This window comes from Cryptotermes secundus, unplaced genomic scaffold (genome assembly GCF_002891405.2).
Source record: "Cryptotermes secundus unplaced genomic scaffold, Csec_1.0 scaffold179, whole genome shotgun sequence".
NCBI classification, from domain to species: Eukaryota; Metazoa; Arthropoda; class Insecta; order Blattodea; family Kalotermitidae; genus Cryptotermes; species Cryptotermes secundus.
Window position 1 is genome coordinate 441,681 of NW_019724586.1, and position 25,889 is coordinate 467,569.

Here is a 25,889-nt window from a genome sequence, read left to right on the forward strand (position 1 = left end):
AAGGAATCTTCGAGTTTTATAAAATCATGACAGTATTTAACGTGGAGATTCTAAAGGATTCTCACTGTGGTGGATGACACACTGAATTACTGGGGTTTTTGGAATTTTTCCATCGTCCTGAATTCTAGGGAATAGAGGACACGACGTTTCGGAAACTGGATCTGTTTCCGTCTTCAGGTGAGAAAGGAAGACAACTACTCAGTTGGGCCCCTTAGAAAGAGCTGGTGCAAAACCCCAGTAATTCTGTGAATATTTAACTTGTTAAGTACGTACACAGCTCAAGGAAGACTGAATATGTTGTTAGTTAACATGTCTGGTCGCCTTCACTGCTGCTCTAAATTAGCTGTACTTGTCTCTAAGACTCTTACTTGTTTCGCTTCTTCCCGTAAGTGATTGCAACGTTGTATTTTTAACGCGATACTGTCAGTTTTCCCTATGGCAGAGCTTTTCAATTTTTCGCTTTAGTAAACCTGGATGTTGTTATACGTAAACAAATATTGCGTGCGCTTTTATATTCGCAAACAACCATTTTCCAGACTGCTGAACGGACAAGCATAAACAAATTATTGTTGTACTGTACTTCCACGAAAATATCTGAAAAAAAAATGGCTGAAAACGCGTAATTCTAGTATCACTGGCTACCGCAGTTAACAAGTAACTGCAAACAAAGCGCTGTGTGGATCTGTATATTTTAATAATTATTTTCTTTGAACTGAATTAGTTATTCATAGAAAAACAAATTTAAAGGTTATCCAAAAACCCCCGTAGGTGTTGCTTTAAAATATTAAAATTTATTACTGGATTATCTCATAAAAAGGGACATGAAACGTGCATATTCAATTGAGTGGGTTTAACTCTGTGAATGAACCATATTCAAAATTTTTGCCACGTATTAATAATTTATGTAATGACGCTCTTAGTGACCCTGGATGCGTAGCCTTGAATGAATGAATGACGACGTGAACAACGAAACCCTGTCAGGATAGTCGGTGCCCTGGATGATATTCAAAATTTGCAACACCCGAACACAAGTGAGAAGCGTTATTTTTTCAGCCGCGTTGCTCTGTCGTTTGGGAACCTCGTCAACATGCATGTATGGTCTGCTGTAGACCAGCAGTTCGTCTTTTACAATTTTTGCACCGTCTCAAATATCTTCTGTTAGTGCTACAAACCGGAAGGTCGCGGGATCGAATCCCGATTAGGTGGGTTTTTTCAGTTTACCTAATCCTTTTAGGCGCACTATGGCCCTGGGGCCGACTCAGTCTCTAACAGGAATGGGTACCAGGAATCTTCCTGGGGGGTAAAGGGCGGCCGGCGCATAAGTCTGACAATCTCACGGCCATCTGTGAGCCGATCGTCTAGAAAATGTGGGAGCCTTAACATCTCATAACCCTACTGGCCTCCACGGCCTCTTACAGAGATAAAAGGATAATATTAAAAAGAAGTGTTACAGAAGTAAGATGCGAAGCTGTAGACTGGATTTAATTGGCTCAGGATAGTGTCCAGTAGCAGGATTTTGTGAGTTTCATAAGAAGCCTTCGGTATATATATATACACATACCGAAGGCTTCTTATAAATGTTACAGAAACTTGTCTACAAATTTGATAGTAACAGAGCTGCTCAAGAAATTATATATATATATATGTATACACGAGTATATGCTCAAGAAATTACATTCATTTTATATATATATATAAAATGAATGTAATTTCTTGAGCATATACTCGTGTATACATATATNGTGTCACTGTGCGTTTATTAAAAGTTCGTACTTTTCTTTCTGTGCAGGTAGCGTCCTTATGATGGGCTGGTCCCCCATCCAAAGAATGCTTCCGACCGTGTAAGAGATAAAGAAACAGAAAAGCAGCTAAGGTCTCACAAAGGGATGTAGAGCCGTAGATAGATAGATTCATACAAATTTTATGATCAGTATCTCATTTAAAGTGACCATTTCTCTTATAATACGTGGAGTTCTGTGTTAATTTAGGTATTTTTATTTGGCAATATGTCATTTTTGACTAATCTATGTACAGTACCGTGTTATCATCAGCTAGTTAAACAGTAAAATTGAATTATTTTCAGAATTGTGTGGACTGTTTCCATTAGTACAATATTCTAATACAGTATGATTTCCATCTCTGTTAAAAAGCTTTCAATACACATCGTTAATCAGAGCAAATCGTTGTAAAGAGTTTGCTTTTTTGTGCGACATGCTATTTATAATTCTGTATTGAACTCGCAAGGTTAATTTCGGATATGATCATTATTGATCGACGGAAGTTCACTGTGTCAGACTCTTCTCCGTTCACTAACGGACTGACGCATGCTACATCACTACTCAGGAGGCCGGTGTAGCGGTAGGGTCATAATAGGCTTGCCTTCGTGACGTAACTTCCCGGTTCGAAACTTGGACGTGTTATTGGCTGTTATGACATATTTAGCGTCTTTTTCTCAGTTTCGCTGTTGACAGGATAATGAGTTACATGGACCACGACTTCCTTCGAAATTATTGACTATTTATTACTAGTTTGGGGGCAAGCGGTAACTTGGTTGAGGCACTATGCTACAAGCCGAAAGGTCCCGGGTTCGATTCCTGATGAGGTCATTGGATTTTTCAATTTACCTTATCCTTCCAGCCTCACAATGACCCTGGGGTCGACTCAGCCTCTAACATGAATGAGTACCAGGAATTTTCCTGGGGATAAAGGGCGGCCGGCGCGTAAGGCTGACAACCTCATCGCCATCTATGAGGTGATTGTCTAGATAATGTGGGACCCTCAACGTCTCAGAGCCCTATGGGCCTCCATGGCCTGTTACCGGGATAACTTTACCTTTTTACAACTAATTTACCAGCAAATTAAATGCTATAATTAAAACCTACGATGGAAACAGTGTCGTTAAATGAGCATTGCTCCTCGATACAGAGCCTTCCTTCGGCACTTTATTATTATTTGGTTGGTTAATGCATGACATGCTTAATGTAATGTGAAATTTCACTATCGTTTAAATAATGTCTGACATTTAGCTTCAGCCTTGCCCGTTGAAGCTCAGTTAAGTCCACGTTTCTCTGAGACCGGACGTAACAGTTCAATGGTGTCTACCCCCTTGTCCCACGACTTTACATGGAATTGAAGAACTGAGGAAAGTTAGGAGCGTACCATCCAAGATTATCGATCACTCGACTTCAACAGTGGCATTTCACCCTGAAATTAGCTCAATCGATATGGAGACTGTGAAGACGTTACCACAGCAGATCTCTCAACGAGGTGTGCGCTAAAGTGTTGATGCATCTGAATGCAAGCAAGACCGGCGAATGTTGAAGTACTTGTTGTCTGAAGCCTTCTCGACAAGTTCTCCCGCTCCTTTTCTGCTCTGCATTTCATAGGCAGTTGGTAGGACTGTTTTGACGGGACATCAGCCCTCTCGCAAGCCCGTTACCTACATAGGACAACACATACACACAAGAGACACTGACAGACATGTCATGACATGAGGGAGAGTCGAACACACGATCCCAGTGTCTGAGCAGATGAAGATATTTCATGCCCTAGACCGAGCGGCCACTGTGATCGGCGTCAACTTAGCTAGAAACATCGACACTTAAATGGAAGATTCAAAGGACTACAAAGGAAGACAGTCCACATCCCACGTGCTTGTATGTGGAAACTTGGATCTATGGAGCCGAGTTAGCTAGAGAATAAGTCTGAAAAGTTTACGGTTGCAATGTCTGACTAGTTTCGATTAAATCAGTACATTATTGATTATTCATGAGATTGGTTGCGTGGATATTGAGTCGTTCCTGTTTTCGGTCACTGTATTTTTATTCTTGTGAGGAAATGCAATACTCAAGCTAGCAGTCTGTCAGGTCAGTAACCTATTCTTTCATCCATCTAAGCTGCGTCGTTCAGCCACTCATTGAAGTACAATTGCAGTCTTTCTTACAGTACAGTATTCATGGTAGGTTTTGTGAGCTAGTTTCGTTAACCCAAAATGTATACGACAAATTAATACACCGTTTTCAAAATAGATTAATATTGAATGAAAAATTTCGAGATGAATAAATAAACTTTTTTTTTCGAAATCTTAGTTTAAATATATATTTTATTTTACTTCTTGGATAACCCATTCTGTATAGCGACTGGCTACGGGGTGGACGAACAAGTGGTCGGATTTCGAGTCCCGGGGTAGCAGAATTTTCACTTCACCACGTCGTCCAGACCGGCTCTGGGGCCCACCCAGCTTCCTATCAAGTTGGTACCGGGGCCTCTTTCCCCGGAGGTAAAGCGGCCGGGTCGTGAAGCTGACCACTTACCTTCAACCAGTACCGAGGTCAAGAAAATGTTGCTCTATACAGCCATTCTTCCATACACCTTCACGGCGTACTGCTTAATTTGTTCAGCTCAGGTACAAATTTACCTTATTTTTTTATGTTTCTGTATGGGTGCGGAACCTGGTCGCCTCTCTCTGAGGGAAGAACACAGTCTGAGAATGCTTCAGAAGAACGTGCTAAGGAGAATATTTCAATCTGAGATGAAAGACGTAATAAGCGCGTGGAGAGAAATACGCAGTGAAGACAGTCATTCTATGCCAAATGTCATTTCGGTGAATAAATTAAGGAGCGTGCAGAGGGAAGAACCTAGAGCAGACGTGGAGTGTATATGTAAGCCATACAACAATATTAGTTGCAAAACCTGAAACGTAAGGCCACTTATGGTTTAGAGATATAGATTGGAGTGTAATATTAAAATGGGTTATAAGGAAACAGGATGTAATAATGATTTGAGCTTAATACTTCGCTTTCAGAATAGAATCCAGGGGCGAGCTTTTTAATCAGCTTTCGTTTTCTTTAGCAGACTTAATGGTCATCCAAGCGACTATGAGTTTCACAAGAAAAATTGTGTTTCAGGAAGTTCAAATTAAATATGGATTTTACAAATTTAATTTTCAGAACACGCATTTACGTTGCCGAATTAAATGCCATACAGGTATGTCATCGCATCGATCACACAAGTATGTGTAATTTGGGTCACAATTATGTCATCTGAAGTAAAAACATGTACAGTAAAGCAGTGCTAGTGTCTGTTTTTATCCGCCCGGCGAGCACCCCTCAACCCCAACCCTTCGGGTTAACTGTTTCGTTGGAGCGTGTGCTCATTCAAACTCCAGCGCACTGCCCTTTGTGAACAAGACTGCAGACAATTACAGGACCACGGTACAGTTGCTGTGAGTCATACTGCAGACAGGAGCATCCCCAATTCATGATTACTGCAGTCGGGTACAGGCCGGTCCAGGACGCAACATACATCCCGCATGTATTCCTTCTGCGGACAATAGTTCACGCTCACCCTGAAGAACGTTATCGAAACGCATGCTTATAAGGTAAAGTTGTCCCTGTGCTCAACTAATTAAGCACTACACCACGAAGGCGTATGGGGGTGTGGATGTATAGATCCGCATTTTCTTGATCTCGGCACTAGTTGGAGGTGAGTGGTCAGCTTCACGCCGCAGCCGCTTTACCCCCGAGGAAAAGCCACCGGTATCCATTGCATAGGAGGCTGGGTGGGCCTCAGGGCCAGTCTGGACGACGTGGAGAAGAGAAGATTCTTGACCCTGTCGGGACTGGATCTCCGATCCCTGTGTAGTCCAGCCCGCAGCCAGTCTCTATACCGAAAACGCGTGTTTATATATCTCAGAATGTAAACACTCTAACTGAAAAAACAATTATCAATTGAGCTGGCTGACTGTTGCAATATTGGTAATTCTTCGGCTCGTTATAAATTCTATACTTCCTGGGGGTAACAGGGCGGCCGGCGCGTAAGGCTGACAACCTCACCACCATTTGTGACCCGACTCTCTAGAAAATGTGGGAACCTCGACGTCTCACAAATCTATGGCCTGTTACAGGGATAGCTTTACTTAATTATGTACATGTAACACAGTTCTCGATAACTGCTAGTCTCACAGCCGGTCAAGAAATTCCCCAATTTATGGAACTTGAGGTTCAGTAACGAGGACACAAAAGCCCACCGCTGGACCTTATTTTGAGACAGACCAGTCCAGTCAGTATTATCGCACTCAGCCTCTGTAAGATTAATATGAATGTTGTCCGATCTACACCTAGGACTCCACAGTGGTCCCACCTCTTCAGATTTCCTGTCCAAATTCGTATACTTATCGTCTACCTCGTGCCTGCTACATGTCCCATTTATCTGATCTACTGTAATTTGACCACACGAGCGTAGTCTAGGGGTAACGGGTTCAAACCCGGCGGAGGTCGTGGAAATTTTAAGGGCGGAAAAATTCAGGGAACAAGTTCTCCGGGAAGGACTTTAAGCCGTGTGTCCCGTGTCGTAGATTTAAGGCACGTAAAAGATCCTCATGTCTCTAGGAGACCTCTGAGCAAAATTAGCAAAGTTTCCCGCAAAGTTTCTAAAGAGGGCCGACCTCGCTGGCAGAACGGGGCTGATTGCGAGCACCAGTACTGGAAGGGCATGTTAGAATAATTAAAGGGGGACGCACAATAGACCAACCCCCTCCAAATAATAATAATAATAATAATAATAATAATAATAATACTGTAATTTGACCACACGATGACTGTGCGATGAGTACAATTTGTAAAGTTCTTCGTATTGTCTCTCAGCCTCATCTATTGTCCTCAGCACCATGTTCTCAAGCACCCTGTCATAATTACAAACTGAGTTTCAGTTCATGTAAGACAACAGCTAAAACCACCACTTTGAAATTATCTTTATATTGTTGTACAAAAAAAAGCCCATCTCGTAATTTTAAATCCTGCATGTATTTCTTGTGTCCTCCCACGTATCCGACAACTGTGACGTAATTGATCCTTGGTTTAGTACACACATCTGTGTATGTATATATGCTGTCATGTGTATGAGTGACTATAGACGGGGTTTGAATTAGAGACTAGGTTTATTGGCCACTTAGCACACGACTCGTTAATACACTGAATTATAGCGCCATCGCTGATCTTCACACTTTAAAAACCACTGCAGCACACGCTATATCTTAGCATTCCGCTGTGTCTTCACCAGTCGTTACCTCGTAACAGCTTTAACAGTGGAGATTTTTCGGCTTCCGCGGTCACTTCGTTTCTTGCTGGCTCTCAACTGCTCCAAGTCCTCTCTTCACAGGCTCCTTTACAAGTGACTAAATTCTAAATGTGCCTCGCCTGTAATATCTCGGCACGCACCGCCTAGAAAACACCGTTTCCAGCAGTTTCTCTGTTATTGCGCCTGAACTCGTTGGCATGGGAGCTTGTTTCGTGGTAGCTACTTAGTAACGGTTCTACACGCTAAAAATTGGTTATGTAGGGCCTATTTACGCCTGTTCTTCTCTGTTGTTCTCCTCAGCACTTTGCTCTGAAACTATCCAAATCTGATCCGCTCCCATAGAATGAGGGACCGGATTTCACACCCACAACCGATGCCCCACTTGCATATATAACGTTGTCTCTCGTAAAATTTTCGAATGCTTTGTATTTGGAAGTTTTTTATACAGTGTCCCAGTAGTGAACACATGTGCAGGGAATTATGTTCGTCTGTCTGTCCTCAGTCTTACAACCGAATCTACTGACCGAAATTTGGTGACACTTAGTAGTTGGGATGTACGTAAACATTTGTTGGATCAACTTAATATTTTTCATTAATATCTGCCCATTATCTCCCATTTTTACGTTAACATCAAATCGAATATTATCTATTGCCTATATAAAGAAGAAGGATCATGTGATAAATGTTGTTACGTGAGCTAAAGTGTAGAGTTATTTAAGATATGTGTGTTACTTTCACATATTTTAAGCTGGTGAGTATGTAAGCACGTCAAATCATGCCGCGCATGATTACTTTTGTAATGCATTGCGATTTCTAATTGTAGATTTAGTGCTGTAGGAGACGAATCAAGATGATGATTGAACTGTGTAAGGTAGAAAAACATGTCTACTGCGTAAGAAAAATACACCAACCATTCCTTATTTTCCAAACCAAATTCACGAGGAAATGCTGATTTTAAATTTATCTAGCAATTGTGATTAGACCGCCTCTGTGATCTAGTGGTCAGAGTTTCTGGCTACAGATACAGGAGACCCGGGATCGATTCTCGGCGCTACCACATTTTCTGAGAAATGGTTGGTCTGGAATGGGGTCTACTCAGCCTCATGAGGATAATTGCGAAGCTATTTCAAGGAAATAGCGGCTCCGGTCTAGAAAACCGTAATTAACGGCCGTGGGGATTCGTTGCGCTGATCACGTGATACTCTCTATCCGCTAAAGTTGGCACTAACTTCGCCGTCAAGCGGCGGTCGCTCGGTCGGTATAATTCGCTTGCGAATTATCGCCACGAAGACTTTTTCTAGCAATTGTGATTTTACTTCACTTCAGGAAATAAATAAACTTTGTATATATTTCTTTTCTTCTGTATTTCTTTACCTACCACTGTCTTCATGTTTTCTTATATTTTTCTCCTTTTTCACTTTTCTTCCTTCTCTTACTTTATGTAATCATATAACAGTTGTTTCTCATTGTGACGTGGATGGCGCAACGAGAAGTAAGAGTCACGTGAACTCTGCGGTCCTGCGAGTGACGTCACATACACCCACCCCTTCAATTATTACGCAACGCTCGGTGAACACCCCGTCGCCTCCCGCGGTGACGTAACAACACTTCCCACGGTGACGCAACAGGGGAGCCCATGCAACGACTGTTGCTAGGCAGTCGGTAAACACGACGTTACGCAATAGCGGTACCTATCACGTAACTCTTTTCTGTGTTGTCTGTGCCGAGCCTAAATAGAGAGCAGGGAACACTATTCAGTAGAGAATACTTAGCCAGTTACTAGAGAGAGAGAGTTACTGGTATTCAGTATGAGTTGAAGTCCAGCAACTATGAGTTGAGTTGTATCGAGTGAATGGCAGTGACTGCAGCAGATGGCAGTACTTGTGAAATTGCGTATTGTATAAGTGTAAGAGCGAGTGTGGAATAAATTCGCTATATCCAGGAGGGCGTGAAGTTATTTGTCGCGTGACGTATACCCAAGACGTGACAGTATTTTAACTTATCTTCACATTACCTCAGTACATATTCACCGAGTTATGTTGCCTTTATTTATATCACGATTTATTGTATGTCCTGCTTTGTTATTAGCAGACAGTCTTTTCAGCCTTCTTCCAGCAGTATTGCAAGATATGTAAATAAATTGAGCAAATAAATAATCAAGTCCTTAATTACTGAACTACGAGACTAAGTTCCTCATTTTTCTTCTCTTTGTTGGAAGTGTATTTTTAACGCCCTGTTGGAGCAGTTCGGACATGTACAGTTAAGTAATTGCTTAGCTCAGAAATAAACAGTTAACGACCCAGTGAGCCAGAAGTCTCAAACGACAGCCATCATGCCTGTTAGACAATGAACCAATCAATCAAACGACCAATTATCTGGCCAGATAATGGTGTAATCAAACTCCCAAGATAACTATCCCGCAACCGACCCAGATGGTTTGTACGTGATTAAGGCTGTATTTGATTTCCACCCCATCCCTCGATTCCTTCTTGCATTGCGTGAAGGAAATAGCAACACCACCGTTGTTCTATTCTAGAAATATGTAGCATAATATCGGCAGTCGATGCACGATCGTAAAATAATGTAAGAATTTGATTTGTTTCTTTGAACGACACAGCGCGCCCCGAACACCTACAGGACGATACTAAAGAATCCTGTTCTCAAGAACTACAAGGCGGTACGCATTTGGCCTCCTTCAAGAGAGAAAAAAAGGACACGAACCAACTTGGTTTACGATTTCAACAAAAAAAATTAAAAAGAAAGTAAAGCTATCCCTGTAACAGGCCGTGAAGGCCCATAGGGTTGTGATACGTCGAGGGTCCCACATTATCTAGACAATCGCCTCACAGATGGTGGTAAGGTTGTCAGACTTACGCGCCGGCCGCCCTTTGCCCAGATTCCTGGTACTCATTTCTGTTAGAGACTGAGTCAACCCCAGGTCCATTAACAATTACTGTAAATATTTTAACATATTAAGACAGCCGCTGTAGTTGTTACAACATTAGATTTTATATCCATTGTACTTCATCAACATTATATGTATATATTTTAGCATTCAAACAAATATTGTAATAGTGAATTCTGCTTGTATTTATGTATCTCTGAGGATTGTCTATACTTTGTCAGCACCGTATGTATATATCTTGGCAATCAAACACATATTGTAATAGTGACTTCTGCTTGTATTGATGTCCCTCTGAGGATGGTCCTTAAAGACCGAAAAATGTAAGGAATTTAAATAAGAAAAATCTTTATTAGTCACACTGGACGGAACTGTTTAGCCTCTTATGATAACGTAAGAACATCAGTTGTCCGTGCTGTCAGTATGATGGAAGACAATGCTGGGTAGCCGGTGTTCAATCCTGGTAGAGGCATAATCAGTTTCTCTTGACTCCGAACTACGAGCAATAGTTATAATATTCCCTATAAGTGGCCGAATCTTTTCTCCGATTGACGGCATGTAGGATGGGCATTTAAGTTTCATAATTTGACAAATAAACAGTTACTGAGGAGGCTCAAGTAGCGGTAACGCCCTATACGAGTTGTGTATCTTTTCCTTATAATGGTACTTGGAGTTATACATACATTGCTATTCAGAAGTATGAGAGATATTGGAATCTTTAGCTTAATGGTCAGCTAGAGTAATTTTTATTAATTCGCTTAGTGCGGGGTGGAGCTCAACTGGGTCCACTCGGCACGGAGGACACTGATTGGCCTATTGTAGCCTGCCCCGGGTGATTATGATGATGGAGAATTTGGTGGAATGAAGACTGGCAGGGGAACTGAAGTACTCGGAGAAAACCCGCCCCAGCGCCACTTTGTTCACTACAAATCCCACATGTCCAGACCCGGGATCGAACTCGGGCCGCCGCGGTGGGAAGCCAGCGACTAACCGCTTGAGCTATGGCGTGGCCCTCAGCTGGAGTATGTTGTTCTTGCTAATAATTCCTCACAGCAAGGAAACAATTTCAAGTGATGTGCCACTTTATTAAGTTGGAAGGTGCGAAGCAAATAGAATGGGAGTTGTGACCTATGTTAAGCATGTTGCGAGTAAAATCGGCTACTTGCTTGCTCACCAGTGATCAGCTGCAGGCAGTGACTGTAGTGATATGACCTGTAGACGTGCTAGACCCTGCGACTCTCAAATAGAGAGGACGATATTCAAATGATCCATAAAATGCGATCACAAGTGAAGATGCCCTTAACTTAAAGTGAATGACGTAAAGGCATATAAGAGCCTGCAGATAAGAGCTCCATACTTGACGTCAGAACTAAATGGAGGAGAGTGGAGTGTGATTAGTTTCATGCTCCGGCTGCTTTACCTAAAGAGAAAGATTTACTGGAATCCATAGTGTATAGAACTGGATGAACTTCAGAACCGGCTATGGTGAATTTAAATATCCTTGACCTTGCTTATACTTGACGTCGGAACTAAATGGAGGAGAGTTGAGTGTGATTAGTTTCATGCTCCGGCTGCTTTACCTAAAGAGAAAGATTTACTGGAATCCATAGTGTATAGAACTGGATGAACTTCAGAACCGGCTATGGTGAATTTAAATATCCTTGACCTTGCTAGGAATTAAGCTAGTTACTTAAATGTGAACATAAGTTTATCTTAAGTCACATGTTAGTGACTATACGTGGGATTTGGATTGGTGACATGATTGATTGAACTCTTATGAAACGTGACGGCAAGTAATTATAACCCTTTAGCTCATTTACGCATTTCACTTCTCACTACAGCACATACTATGTCTTCTCGGTTTATCTTAATTAGCCGTTGCCTGGTTTCTGTTCCCAACAATGTAGATTCCTCAGCTTTTTCAGTGTAAGTTTATATACCTTCGAGTTCCTTGAGAAGTTATTTAGGAAAATCGCTCTTCCGGGCAACAATCAAATCGAAGAGAACTCGAAAGTTAATTAGGTATTATTGTACAGTCTTTCCTTTGTGTCAGTTGGACGCACTCGTGTCATTAGATAGGCATTTTATATTTATCTATATTGAAAATTACTGCTGAAATTTCCCGTCGATAACCAGAATGAATAATTTGGGTCTCCTTCACCCGTCTCTCCTTTTCCTTTACCCATTTACACCTCTTTCTTTATTTCCTTTCTTCCTCATCTACCTATTCCTTCCATTCCCATCTCCCTTTTCGTTGTCCCTTTTCATTCCTTTCTTCCTTTCCTATGTCCATTTTCTTAGTCCCTTTTCAAAAATTCTTTCCTTTCCTCCTTTCCTTCTCACACGTTACTTCATTTCCTCCATACTTTTTCGCCCTTTTAATCCGTTTTCCATGTTCACTTTTCATCACTCCAAACTTCTTTCTTCTTTCCCTTTATCCCCTTCTCACCTCTCATTTCCTTTATTTTATCCCATTATATTTTACATCTTTTGCTCAGTTCTCCGTTAAAACATCGTGTTACACTATAGTATATTGTTATCCTCGAAGTGACATTTTCGAACACTGAAGTGTTAACTCCGTCAATACGCTAAAAGTACTGCGATATGAGAACGATATGACAAACACATGTATAACAAACATGCTTAGTAACAAACCACCTTCTAACTTGTATATTACAGGTGCTTCTGATTTCTTCCTACTGCGGTAGCCTATATTCTTCTTCTTTCAAGGTTAATGTCCCATAACTTACTCTGATACAGAATTAGATTCTTCAGCTTCCGTGTTAAACGGCTCCTGTCCCTGCTGGCTGGCGACTCAATAGCTCTGATTATCTCCGCTGCAACTCTGGCCTCCCGGCCGTCACTGTCTACTCACTGGCTGTCCCTGGCTCTCACTGACCGTAACTGCAGTCCAGTCCAGTAAATTGCTGCTGGTCTTAGCCAGCACGGTCGTTCTCGGTTTCGGAACCCATGACCATATTTTTGTTCTTTCCTGACATTGGCATGCTAATATCTGACTGCAACTGCCTCGGGTCAGCCCTAATATATGATAGTGTTCCCAACAGTTCGTTTATTGTTACGTATTTGTTCGTTGTTGTGGAAACTTATTTCTCGAGCCATTACCAAGCAATGGCTGTCTTTCATCAGTTATCTTGTGAAAGTATTAACAGCGTTGAAATATACATACAAGTCCTTTTACATGTCTTCAAATCCTTTCTGTGGTTGGTTATTGCAATTTAACTGTCAGTGATGTTTGTACACTGGATATTGCTTACATCGAAATGTGCATTGATGCATGGAATGTGATTTTTTTAATCACGACGTTCAATAATAAAAATGGAAATATTTTGCATCTGTGAAATTGTAGTTTACGAAACGATTGAAGAATTAATATGGAATCGGTATTTATTCATGTGTCACATGTTAACAAATTCTGAATTTTTACATGAACTGAAGATAATGGTTAGGTTTAACGAATGAATGACCTGACTTTTATATTAATTTTAAAGTCTGCGTTTTGGTCGCTTATATGCTTTGTCAATTTCCTTCTACATTAGAAAGGAAATAAAGAACGCAATAGGATAGTGCTGAAACATGCGGATCCTCACTATCGCCTCCCCATGCAGACAGAATTCAGCCATGTGAGAGCTGAAGTAACTTCTGATATTTCCTGTTGGTTCATGCGCGACTGAACCCAGCAGCACGCCACGAAGTACCCATCTCTCACACACAGACCTGCCAGCCATCGCTGTACTCTGAAATTTCGATGACAGGCGCGCCATAGCTGAGACCCTGTGTCCTGTTTCTCAGCCGCCGCGGACTGTCAGAGAATCGCTAACGACTTCCTGTCGGGGTACCTGGATGCCTGATTGATTATTTTAATTAAAAAAGTTTTAAAAGTCCCATGCATCCCTTCCACGGTGCGAACTCATATCTGTTGCGTCTGTGTGTGCGGTGTGTCTCATGTTACGGTGAAAGTGACCGTCGATCAGATTAAAATATCCACACAGCCCTCCTATAACGGAGGATAGATTGAATCATTTTTAGGGTAACGTCTTTTCTTATGTCGTTATTTTCCTTCCCTTTTCTTGCCCTTTGTATATTTTTCTGTTTCTTCCTCATTCTCTTTTGTAGTTTCTTTATCGTCGTGATTAATTTTGTCTAATTTATTAATGTGTAATATTTCTTTATGTTAACTGGCTACAATTTGAAGTAGTCTCATTATGATATATTGGGTTTCTGGACTTTATTCATCGTCCTGGTTTTTAAGATAACAAATAAAAACACGACGTTTCGGAAACTGGATCTGTTTCCGTCCTCAGGTGAAGGAAAGAGCTAGCCTCAATCACTGGTCCAGTGATTGAGGCTAGCTCTTTCTAACGGACCCAACAGAATAGGTGTTTTCCTTCACCTGAGGACGGAAACAGATCGAGTTTCCGAAACATCGTGTTTTTATTTGTTATCTTAAAAACCAGAACGATGGATAAAGTCCAGAAACCCAATATATCAGTGTGTTATACACCATCGTCAGAATCCTATAGTAACTACTAGTCTCATTATATTGGTACATATATCAGCAAAAGACTATATGACGGATTGATTGATCATCTTGATGGAGAAAGATTACTGCATATCTGTTTGATCTGGGTGCACTGTATGCCGTCTGGTTGGGGTGAAACTGCCTGTCCTGGTCAGTGGTTTTCTTTAAGACACATTCAGTTTCTCAAACTTTATATAACATCGACTGAATGTACAGATGTGGTCCTTCTCATCAATCTCTTATGATGGTTCATGGGAAAATCATATGTGGCATTAATGTACTCCCTGAGCCCATCTGCTATATTGTTATCACCACAAATCATCGTCCTCGTGTTGTCAGTCTCTAATTTCACGATCACTATTCAAACCAACCACCAGAGGAGTCATACTTTGTACTGCTGAGAGTTCTAATTCTGTATCTTTACGAATGTAAAGAATGCCGTCTTCTGAGATGTGGCGTCGTGTAGATCTTCTTTCAACCGACATTTCAGAGAAACTTATCGCCTCCATCTTCAGGGTAGAGAAATCTGCGAGTGAGGAACCAGCGAGAGCTGTGGCTGCAGACCGAGCTGTGAAGAACGCACTCGACGTCCACTTGATACAAGAGTTGGTGGGTCTCAGAGCCGGTGTGGACGCAGTGGGGAAAGAAGTACTCCTGCCACTACAGAGAATCGAATTCCGTAACTCGAGCCCATAGTCCACTTAGTACGCTGGCTGATCTGTCTTTCCATCGCAGGAGTCATACTTTGTACTGCTGAGAGTTCTAATTCTGTGATCTGATCCACAGTTTTATGAACTGATATTTTAAAAAAAACATTGTTTTAGCAGTTGCAACTAAATCACGAAATCCAACATTTACATTTGCTTTGATGCTCGGAGTGTGTGTGATGGGATCTTGGGGCTGTTGCCTCCCTTTGTCCCCACGGTTGACTAGCTCTTCTCTATGGCACTATGTACTCAATTGTTGGAAGTGTTTGAGGAAAACCACAAACGTAGCCCGAGACCTGAGGCAATGCATATATATGTACATACATCAGCACGTAATTGATGTGTTAATGACAAACATGTAGCAGCTGACTCATAGATACTGACCGCTAACTTACGTGACACATAGCCGATTCACCAGTAATTAGGTCAGCATTTTTACCAAATCAGACTGTGCTTTTGCGCTCAAATTAATTTCAAGCTTATGAATATTTAGATGTCATCCATTAAGGAGAATTAACTGTGCCATTTCATGGTGAGTAGATTGCTGATGATTATCATGGAAACTTTATGAGTAATACTAACTGTTCTTCATATAAAATTTTAATTACTCCCAAAACCACTTCTTGTACTCTTAAACGCTTTTTTGACTCTACCGGTTAAATGAAAATCCCGATTTTGTAGAATATTTTGTCTCTTTTGTGGTTCACTTAACGACGCTGTTAGTATCTCTTCAGTTTTGACTAACGTTCTCTTGTTCAATACAGACTGCAGGACTTAGGAGTACCTTCATTTTCGGTTCCAACGTGATTACACGAACAGCTCTTCTTTATAAAGCCGCTCATAAATTTTTGAGAGACTCTATATTGAGCCGAATCAGCAATGCTACTACGAAACACGAAATGGTAAGGTTACGAAACAAAGCGAAAATTGTTCAGTGTGAGATTTTTTTTATTGCTGGTGGGGTGGGACTAAGTCCCTTCTACTGCTGCCACTTCTGGCCTGTTGTAGCAGCCCCAGATGATAGGTGAGGGTGATTGTGGAGCAATTGGTGGAATGAAGATTGGCAGGGGAAACCGAAGTACTCGGAGAAAACCTGCCCCAGCGCCACTTTGTCCACCACAAATCGCACTTGACCAGACCCTGGGATCGAACCCGGGCCGCCGCAGTGAAAAGCCAGCGACTAACCGCTTGAGCTATGGCGCGGCCTTCCGTGTGAGATACTATACGTTAGAGTTCCTTGATAACTTAATCGAAACGGAGAGAACTCGAAAGTGAATTGGGTATCATTGTACAGGCTTTCCTTCTTTATCTCCCTTTTCGCTTCTTTCCAACCGGACGCACTCGTGTCATTAGATAGGTACAGTAAAGTAAAGTAAGTAAAGTCATCCCTGTAACAGGCGTGGAGGCCCATAGGGCTGTGAGATGTTGAGGTTCCCACATTTTCTAGACAATCGGCTCATAGATGGCGGTAAGGTTGTCAGCCTTACGCGCCGGCCGCCCTTTACCCCCAAGAACATTCAACTAATATTAGGTAAGTAAAGTAAAAAAGTAAAGCTATCCCTGTAACAGGCCGTGGAGGCCCATATGTTTGTGAGATGTTGAGGTTCCCACGTTTTCTAGACAATCGGCACATATATATCGGCAAGGTTGTCAGCCTTACGCGCCCGCCGCCCTTTACCCCCAAGAACATTCAACTAATATTAGGTAAGTAAAGTAAAAAAGTAAAGCTATCCCTGTAACAGGCCGTGGAGGCCCATATGTTTGTGAGATGTTGAGGTTCCCACGTTTTCTAGACAATCGGCACATATATATCGGCAAGGTTGTCAGCCTTACGCGCCCGCCGCCCTTTACCCCCAAGAACATTCAACTAATATTAGGTAAGTAAAGTAAAAAAGTAAAGCTATCCCTGTAACAGGCCGTGGAGGCCCATATGTTTGTGAGATGTTGAGGTTCCCACGTTTTCTAGACAATCGGCACATATATATCGGCAAGGTTGTCAGCCTTACGCGCCGGCCGCCCTTTACCCCCAAGAACATTCAACTAATATTAGGTAAGTAAGGTAAAAAAGTAAAGCTATCCCTGTAACAGGCCGTGAAGGCCCGTAGTGTTGTGAGATGTTGAGGTTCCCACATTTTCTAGACAATCGGCTCATATATATCGTCAAGGTTGTCAGCCTTACGCCCCGGCCTCCCTTTACCCCCAAGAATATTCCTGATACTAATTTCTGTTATAGGCTGAGTAGACCCCAGGGCCACAGTGCGGCTGGAAGGATTATGTCAATTAAAAAAAAACATTAGATAGGTGTCTTATATGCATTTGTGTTGAAAATTACTACTGGAAATGCTCGTTGATAATCAGAGGGAATAAATGTGATCTCATTCAACCTCTTTTCCTTTCTTTTGCCCATTTTTAATATTCCCTTTCTTCCTTCCATTTATTCCTCCTTCGCCTATTCCTTCCGTCTATATGTCACGTTTCACACTTTCGTTTCTTTCCTTTGTCTCTTTTCATATATTTATTCCATTTCTTTATTCCTTTACACACGTCTTACTTCCTTTTATCCATACTTTTTCACTCTTTTCTTCCATTTTCCGCGTTCACTTCTTTCTTTTATCACTTCACACTCCTTTCTTCTTTCCTTATATTTATTTACCACTTATCCTTTTTTTTTTATTTTATCCCATTATACTTTACATCTTTTGTTCAGTTCTCCCTTAAAACATTGTATTACACTATAGTATATTGTTATCCTCGAAGTGACATTCGAACACTGAAGTGTTAACTCCGTCAGTAGGCGGAAACTACTGCGATATGAGAACGGTATGACAAACACATGTATAACAAACATGCCTAGTCACAAACCACCTTCTAACTTGTATATTACAGGTGCTTCTGATTTCTTCCTACTACGGTAGCCTATATTCTTCTTCTTCTTCGTCACCGTTCGAGGATAATGCCCCATAACTTACTCTGATTCAGAATTAGTCTGCATTTCAGACCCTTCATCCCTTGTATGTTTGGGAGTGCGTCTTTGCTCCGAGAGGTGGGCGCATCGCAAGGTCTCTCTCTCTCCTTGCAGAAGGCATCGCAAGAACAGCGACTATAACGAACTTGCCCCGAACGGAGATCTAAACTGCAAGCCCAGTACCTGAGAGATCAAAGTTCGAGTAGATATTTTATGTATAATCTTCACCATAACAATTAGTATGACTCTAAGTTATGTGGTAAGAAATCGTCAAAATAAGTTAAAATAACATTATTAAATGATATAAACATCCTAACTTATTCAACTGTGTTCCAGGGCGATAACTCATAAAAAATCGAATTGTTTTGTTTTCGTATTCATCGGTTTTGTATTAATTGCATTTGAAATAAACTTCATTGCATCGGTATTGTACAGAGCATATATTATGGATCATATAAATTTATTTACAGTCTCTGTATATATTTGTTCCGGTTTGCATTAATTCTGTGTCCATAAACAGTTCTCATATTCTACTTGGCATTCAAGACCCATTTTTAGATGGCCCATGTTCACTGTTCCCGCCTGCAGGGTTCTTCCTCACGTGTTTGCTCCACTGCACCCTCAGAGGGCACTGTCTGCGGTAATAAGGTACGAGTAATAATACGTATGTGCGAGGAGGAAGGCTGTAGCCCCGAAATTCGATTTTGTATACTTTAATCAAGTTATATTAGCTAAATGGTGTTGTTCCTGAATTAGTTAATTGCGTCTGTTTTGTTTAATTTGTGTGTATGCGAACCACACACACAATAATGCACATTCATGCCATCATTTTCGCTATGATTGATGTTGTTTTATTATCCTAGGATTTACGATCTATTTAATGTCCCTTCCGTAAATGTTCGAGATAATTTTATATTCGGATTAACTCATGCATTTGTGCGAAAGATGAAAACGAAATTATTTTCATTTGCATAATGTGATTGCTGTTGATATGCTCTCTTGTTTACACATAAATACTTTAATAGGACCTTTATGACTACACTTTATTTGTAATTTACATATTTCATTTGTTAAATTATTACGATAATGTAAATGCTGCCATTTTGAGGAAAGTGCATCACGTTTCCCGAGCTCGGTACTCTCTGTTACAGATATTTGGAGACACTGGCATACTTATTGAGCCACCGACATCTTAGGTTCAGTCATGTCACATCATGATAACCTTTCCTAGTTTCGCAGCTAATTTACAAGTGATTGCATTTCATTCTTATAGTTACCTCCCAATGCCCACGCTCAAATANATTGTCGCTTCTTTCCTACCATTATCATCCGTTTGTATTCATTTCGACAATCAACTTTTTCTCCTTGCAGTAAACATAGTCTCTCTTTTATTGGCACTACAGCTCGTTTAGAGCCTGTGCATTCTACAGTAGATATCTACGTTATATTCCTTAACTAGGTAAGCACTACGCCATTAAAGCGTATGGGAGAGTGGATATATAGATCCACATTTTCTTGACCTTGGCACTAGATAAAGGTGAGTGGTCAGCTTCACGACCCCGCCGCTTTATCCCGAGGAAAAAGCCCCAGGTACCTGTTGGACAGGAGGCTGGATGGGCCCCGGAGCCGGTCTGGACGACGTGGAGAACAGAAAATTCTTGACCCTCCTGTGACTCGAATTCCGACCCCTTAGTCGTTCAGCCCGTAGCCAGTCGCTATACCGACTGCGCTATCCCGGCTCATTCATAAGGCGGTTAGAGTCCATAAATAGTGACGGAAGAGGTAAACCTTGGCATTGCACAGCTTTACTCGCGAGATGCCAGATTCCACTCTTCGGCAAATTAAAGGCTATCTTAAGTAGGGTTTTGGGCCGCGCCATAGCTCAAGCGGTTGGTCGCTGGCTTCCCACCGCGGCGGCTCGGGTTCGATCCCGGGTCTGGTCAAGTGGGATTTGTGGTGGACAAAGTGGCGCTGGGGCAGGTTTTCTCCGAGTACTTCGGTTTCTCCTGCCAATCTTCATTCCACCAACTGCTCCACAATCACCCTTACCTATCATCTGGGGCTGGTACAACAGGCCAGAAGTGGCCGCAGTACAAGGGAATTAGCCCCAACCCACTAGCAATAAAAAGAGTATAGTTTTGCATTGAAGTAGGCCACGGCTGTCACCTACTTAAGTCATAGTTTACCGCTGCTCTTCAGCATTTCGTTCAACACTATAAGACCTATAAAATTGGAAAGCGTCATTAAATTTGCTTGTTAATCACTCTGTGCTTATACAGGAGTCCGGCAGATCGCAACGTCTTCTATCTTTATCAAAATCTGCAAAGGAAAACGCGGTCAACGTCTGATCAAACATCAGTCCACTTCGAGAACAGACGAACAGAATCAAAGAAACAACGACGAGCTCAACTATAAAATGAATATTCTACCAAGAATTTGCCGACTGCTTTCCTGTTACACAGACGTTTTGCACTGTACATTTGTGGCGGGTTTTTTTACATTTACGTAATGCAAGTTTATATTACAGAAATGAGATAAAACTTACCTCATGGGTCCACGTGGTGGGCTCTTGCGAAAGCAGTCGTAGGACCGAATCCTACACATATCAGAATTCCATACACACACAAAACATTCATACCTTGAGTGGGATTCGAACCCACGATCCCGGCTTCCGACCGAGCGAAGACAGTGCATGCCTTAGACAGCTCGGCTACCGCGACCGGCTCTCGTTCATTTGTTCAGCCTAAAAATATTTTATGAAGAGAAATTATAAAGCTTCACATTACGTTCTATTCTTCATCCTCTTTTTGTAACCCGCTTAGATTGGAAGTTTCTTCTGTTTGTTTGTGTAGGACGTCCCTGAAAAGTAACGTAACTGTCCGTACAAAAAAGAAAAGAACTCCGTGGCCTGTAGTTCGCAAGCGAACTATACCGACCAAGCGACCGCAATTTGTCGAAGAAGTTAGTGCCAACTTTAGCGGATAGAGGGTGTCGCGTGATCAGCGCAACGAATCCCCACGTCCGTTAATTTCAGTTTTATAGAGAGCAGCCGCTACTTTTCCATTCTAGTAGCTCCTCAGTTATCCTCACGAGGCTGAATGGACCCCGTTCGGAACCCACTGCTTCTCAGAAAATCTGGTAGCACCGGGAATCGAACCCGGGACCTCTGGATCTGTAGCCAGGAACTCTGACCACTAGACCACAATGTGATAATTCATGTTCGCTGATATAAACATATACCGGGCAAATTAAGAGAACAATTCATTCATGCTTCTGAAGGAGTCATCTCGAATGTAGCAAAATGATGCTGAATATCCCATCTGTCGGCATTGAATTAACAGTAGCTTACTAGTCGATAATTGTAAGCCGTGAATGCTGGAGCTTTTTGAGGATGGTTGGTTAGAAGGACTCTCCTTGTAATCAAAGGGTATATTTTTTAATCTTCTTCTGCCTGTGGTCTATATACTAGGATGGTCTTTGCTCTTTGCTCAACAGTCTTTTCATTCCTTGAGACTTGTGTGTTCGTTTATTAAGCTGCTGTATAATGTTTTCTCTTGGTTTCTACTCTCTTCTTGTCTTTTGGTTTTATTGTGGTTTTCCATTACTGAAAGAAGCGTTCCATGGAACAAGGGAGGAACTATAGTTGGAACTCTTAGGGACATTGGAGGAAATCAATTCCAGTTCCTGATCGATGTTCTTTTTATATCCAGCTTCCTGACTTACGTCAGCTATGACGTAGAAGTTAGGCCTACATGCATTTATAACGTAACTGATACTAGTACAATAAATAATTTAATTTATGTATATTGGGGGGAAAACCGGAAGGAATGAGACCACCGGGAAGACGAAGGCGTAGGTGGGTGGACAATATTAAAATGGATAGTAGAGCGATAGGATTGGATGGTATGATTGTGATTGATCTGGTTCAGGATAGGGACCAGTGGAGGGCTCCTGTGAATATGGCAATGGACCTTTGGGTTCCATAAAATGCTGGGAAATTCTTGAATTTGCAGAATTTGCGGCTCCTCAAGAAGGGCTCAGCACCATGAGTTAGTTTTTCTAGTAGTATATTTCCAGACTGGTTGTCCAGTCGAGTGAAAGACTAAGCTCATGCAATTTCACGATTGAGTTGGCAATAGGCTTACTTGCTTTTTTTTAATGGCGAGAACCCGGGTTCTGATCTCAGATGTCGTGTCATTTTCTTCATTCCCTGCAGGTGAATGCTGGGATAGTGTCTAAAACGGGTTATGACCACTTCCTTTTCGTTACACTTTAGGGCAAGCAGTATTACTTTAATCATATACCTTACTTTAAGTTTTGCTATTACTTAGTGAGAGTTGATCCTGGAGGCATTCCCACGTTTCTTACGGTAGGGTCGGTTTGGTTAAGAGCCGGAACGTGCAGTATTGACCAGAAGTTAGACAACACGACAGGCCGTGAAAGTGTGTAAACTTTGAAAGCACATTTTTCTGTCTCCTTCCAACAATCAGACTTAAGATGTCGATATGGAAAACTTTTGGGTATACTTCCTATCTGGCTGCATATTGTGAACTACTTTTTTTGGCTCTTGTAGGTTACATTACGCAGTTTGGGAGCTTGTTTCAATATTTTCAATTGTTCCTTCGCTGTGTATCTTCTAAGGGAGCTGTAGTAGCTATCTGTTTAAGCCCTGATGAATCTGAAAATCCATAAATTCTCAAAATTAAAAAAAAAGAACCAGTGTGGCCAGAGAAATTTACCTCAAAGGGTCCTCAAAGGATTCTTCCGTGTAGCTCAGCTCGACGTTCGAAGCAGCACATACCAGTTCAATATCAGAGCCCTCTTAACATTTTGACAATTTAAAGGAAATGAATTAGACCTGCGGTCAAGTATCCGAGCGCAAAGGATAAACAACCGAGTTTCAATGCCCCTTTTGAAATATTGACTACACTAACAGCCCCGTTAATTTACGTCATAGTGCCTAGTCCTTGAGGAACATTCTGTTATTCAGGTTGCGAATCAAGGAGCACCGCTAATGAGCGGTGTTCTACACGTTCTTTTTTCTTTCCTTCTCACATCATTATGCTAAATGTATTAACTCAGATTGCATAATAAATATGGGAGTCTCAAAAAAAAAAAAAGGTTGCGAATAATTTCCTCGTCCTTTCTTGATATTTTCCATAATATGCAGCCACTAAAATCTATTCTGAGACAGCTTAATCCAGTTCACATCACAGTATCTCAATAAACTCGGTTCCAATACTGTAAAGTGTCCGTTTGCATAATATACTGCCACGATTCAGGGTTGTGACTATAGAATGGGTCTATATAGGATGATTGGATTTATTGACGCCTTATACATGCAACTCGTAACTATAAGTGAGACAGCGCTATCGCTGATTGCACACTTTACAGTTCACCATTACACACACACTAGTGTCCTTAGTCTTCATAGTCGTATCCTGGCAACGGATTTATAACGGTCTTACTGTCACTCATTAAGTCTTCTTTTCAGAGCCTAATTCCTTTCTTGACAGCATGTTCGACAGCGATCGCCCTCAATTCTGTCTCATTATATAGCCTCTGGGCGGCCCTAACAAATCACAATTTCCTAACAATTCCTCTATTATTATCTCGCCGTTGCATAGAAGCGGCAGCTACTCGACGTTTTATTGCATATTTGTTGCCACGATAATGTGTTTACTGAGCCGTTGCCTAGCAATGGGCGTCTGCTCTGGCTTCGCTGTTCCTGCTTTTAGGCGCCATCACAATATCAAAAATACAACAGTACACATATGTGTCGCATTCATCTGAATCAACTGCCGTGGCAGTCAGCGCACCATTAGGCTCTCAGTTTGATGCAGCCTGGGGATTAGCTGTCGGTGGTGCCTGCTGACTCGATCCTCCGGAATTCCGTCTGATGATTAGCCGCCTGGACTAAGGAGCGCCGTACTCACACAGGACTTGAAGAGATTTGGGCTATTTTCAGTAGAGAGAGATGTCATAATGCGTGATAATTTAGAAATGCTTCGCCTCACAGGGAGATCGGTCCGTCAACAGGGCGGGGGGACTTTTGTGTTTATCTTCGATTGGATTATACTAACCTAACTGCTTTATTCCGGGGTTACCACTAATCTGACTTTCGAGATACAATTTCCTGGCTGTTCTACTGACATGGTTTTGAATAGTCTTCATTCAGTCTGTTCGTGTAATGTTTCAATGGGAGTTTGCTAATTATTCATAATACTTTGTTCTGAAATATTTGGAGTTTATGAATGCACAAGGCCTGTGTTGTGCAATGACAAGCCGTATTGATCCTCTCCGATTAGATTTAATTTTCTTAAGGTAAAGTTCAGTCTTTTAAGTAATACTTTTTTAAAAAGTTTCGCCAGAGTATTTAATAAGCTAATTGGCCTGTGGTTAAGCGGGGAGGAGTCATCCTTCTTTGGTTCGGGAAGCGTGATAATTTTGGAAAATATTCAGTGAACTCATAAGTAGTTGCTTGGTATTCATGCGTTATAAATTGTGCCTAGGAATCGAAGGGCCGTTAGTTTACTTTGAGAGACATACAGATGCACCCTGTGGGCAGAATGAATAGATTTAGTGTTAAGCTGGTGAAGCCTGTAGAGCCACTGGACTGTGAGAGGTTAAAAGAGGCTTAGAACAACCACAACCTCCCCTCTCTCCATGAACTATGGTTTGCCATTTTGATCGATGTACCATATTTAACGACAGCGTTTCAACTGCTGACATGGGAGTTATGTAATTGTCAAAAGGGCCGCGCCATAACTCAAGCGGTAAGTCGCTGGCTTCCCACCGCCGCGGCCCGGGTTCGATCCAGGGTCTGTTCATGTGGGATTTGTGGTGGACAAAGTGGCGCTGGGCAGGTTTTCTCCGAGTACTTCGGTTTCCCCTGCCAATCTTTATTCCACCAATTGCTCCACAAGCACCCTCACCTATCATCTGGGGCTGGTACAATAGGCCAGAAGTGGCCGCAGTACAAGGGACTTAGTCCCACCCCACTAGCAGTAAAAAAAATATGTAATTGTCAATGCTACATACGGAGATATTTGAATGGAAGTGACCGTGATCTGTTTGAACATGATAATCTGAAATACAGTGGTCTCAGAAGCATGCAGCCATCATACCCACTTCCATAGCAGAGTTTCGAAATGTTGCTTAAGACAATATAGCTAAGCTAAGCTAACCTAACTTGTTTGTTGTAGTCATTCTAGTATTTCTTATTTTAAAAAGAGTGATTTCACGTCTCGTAAAGTTGGCTTCTAGCTGAAAGAAGAAATGTATAGAAAATTCTCTGGGGAAAATAAAGAACGCACTGTCGTTAATTAGTTAAGAGTGGAATAATTTCATATGTAAAACCTGAAGACAGTATTATAAATATAAACCAAGAAATGGCTGAGAATTAATTATAAATATTATAACATTATATTTAATAGCTTATTAATTTAGGCAGTTAATGATGGAAATATTATGTGATATAAGCAACCTTTGATTGTTAACTTGAAAGTGTTAATGGTCTGGTCGTCTGTTTCCAACAGTAAAACAGAAAGTCATTATCATAAATTAAACCAGGCAATTTTCCGAAAGTAATCTTTTCGTGTTAAGCTATGTTGTTACAGATTAACGTGATGTCCTCTCAGTCATTTTCTCGAGCGGTTTTGCTAAAGATGCACAATTTAATGTCATGTCAGTGTCATT

General features: G+C 41.5%; 1 protein-coding gene across 4 annotated transcripts in view; it reads left to right on the forward strand.

The window, feature by feature from the left end:
- The window catches only part of LOC111862305 (tyrosine-protein phosphatase 99A), a gene marked incomplete at its 5' end in the record, with an annotated part of 708,382 nt that overhangs the window by 262,736 nt on the left and 419,757 nt on the right, over positions 1 to 25,889 (forward strand).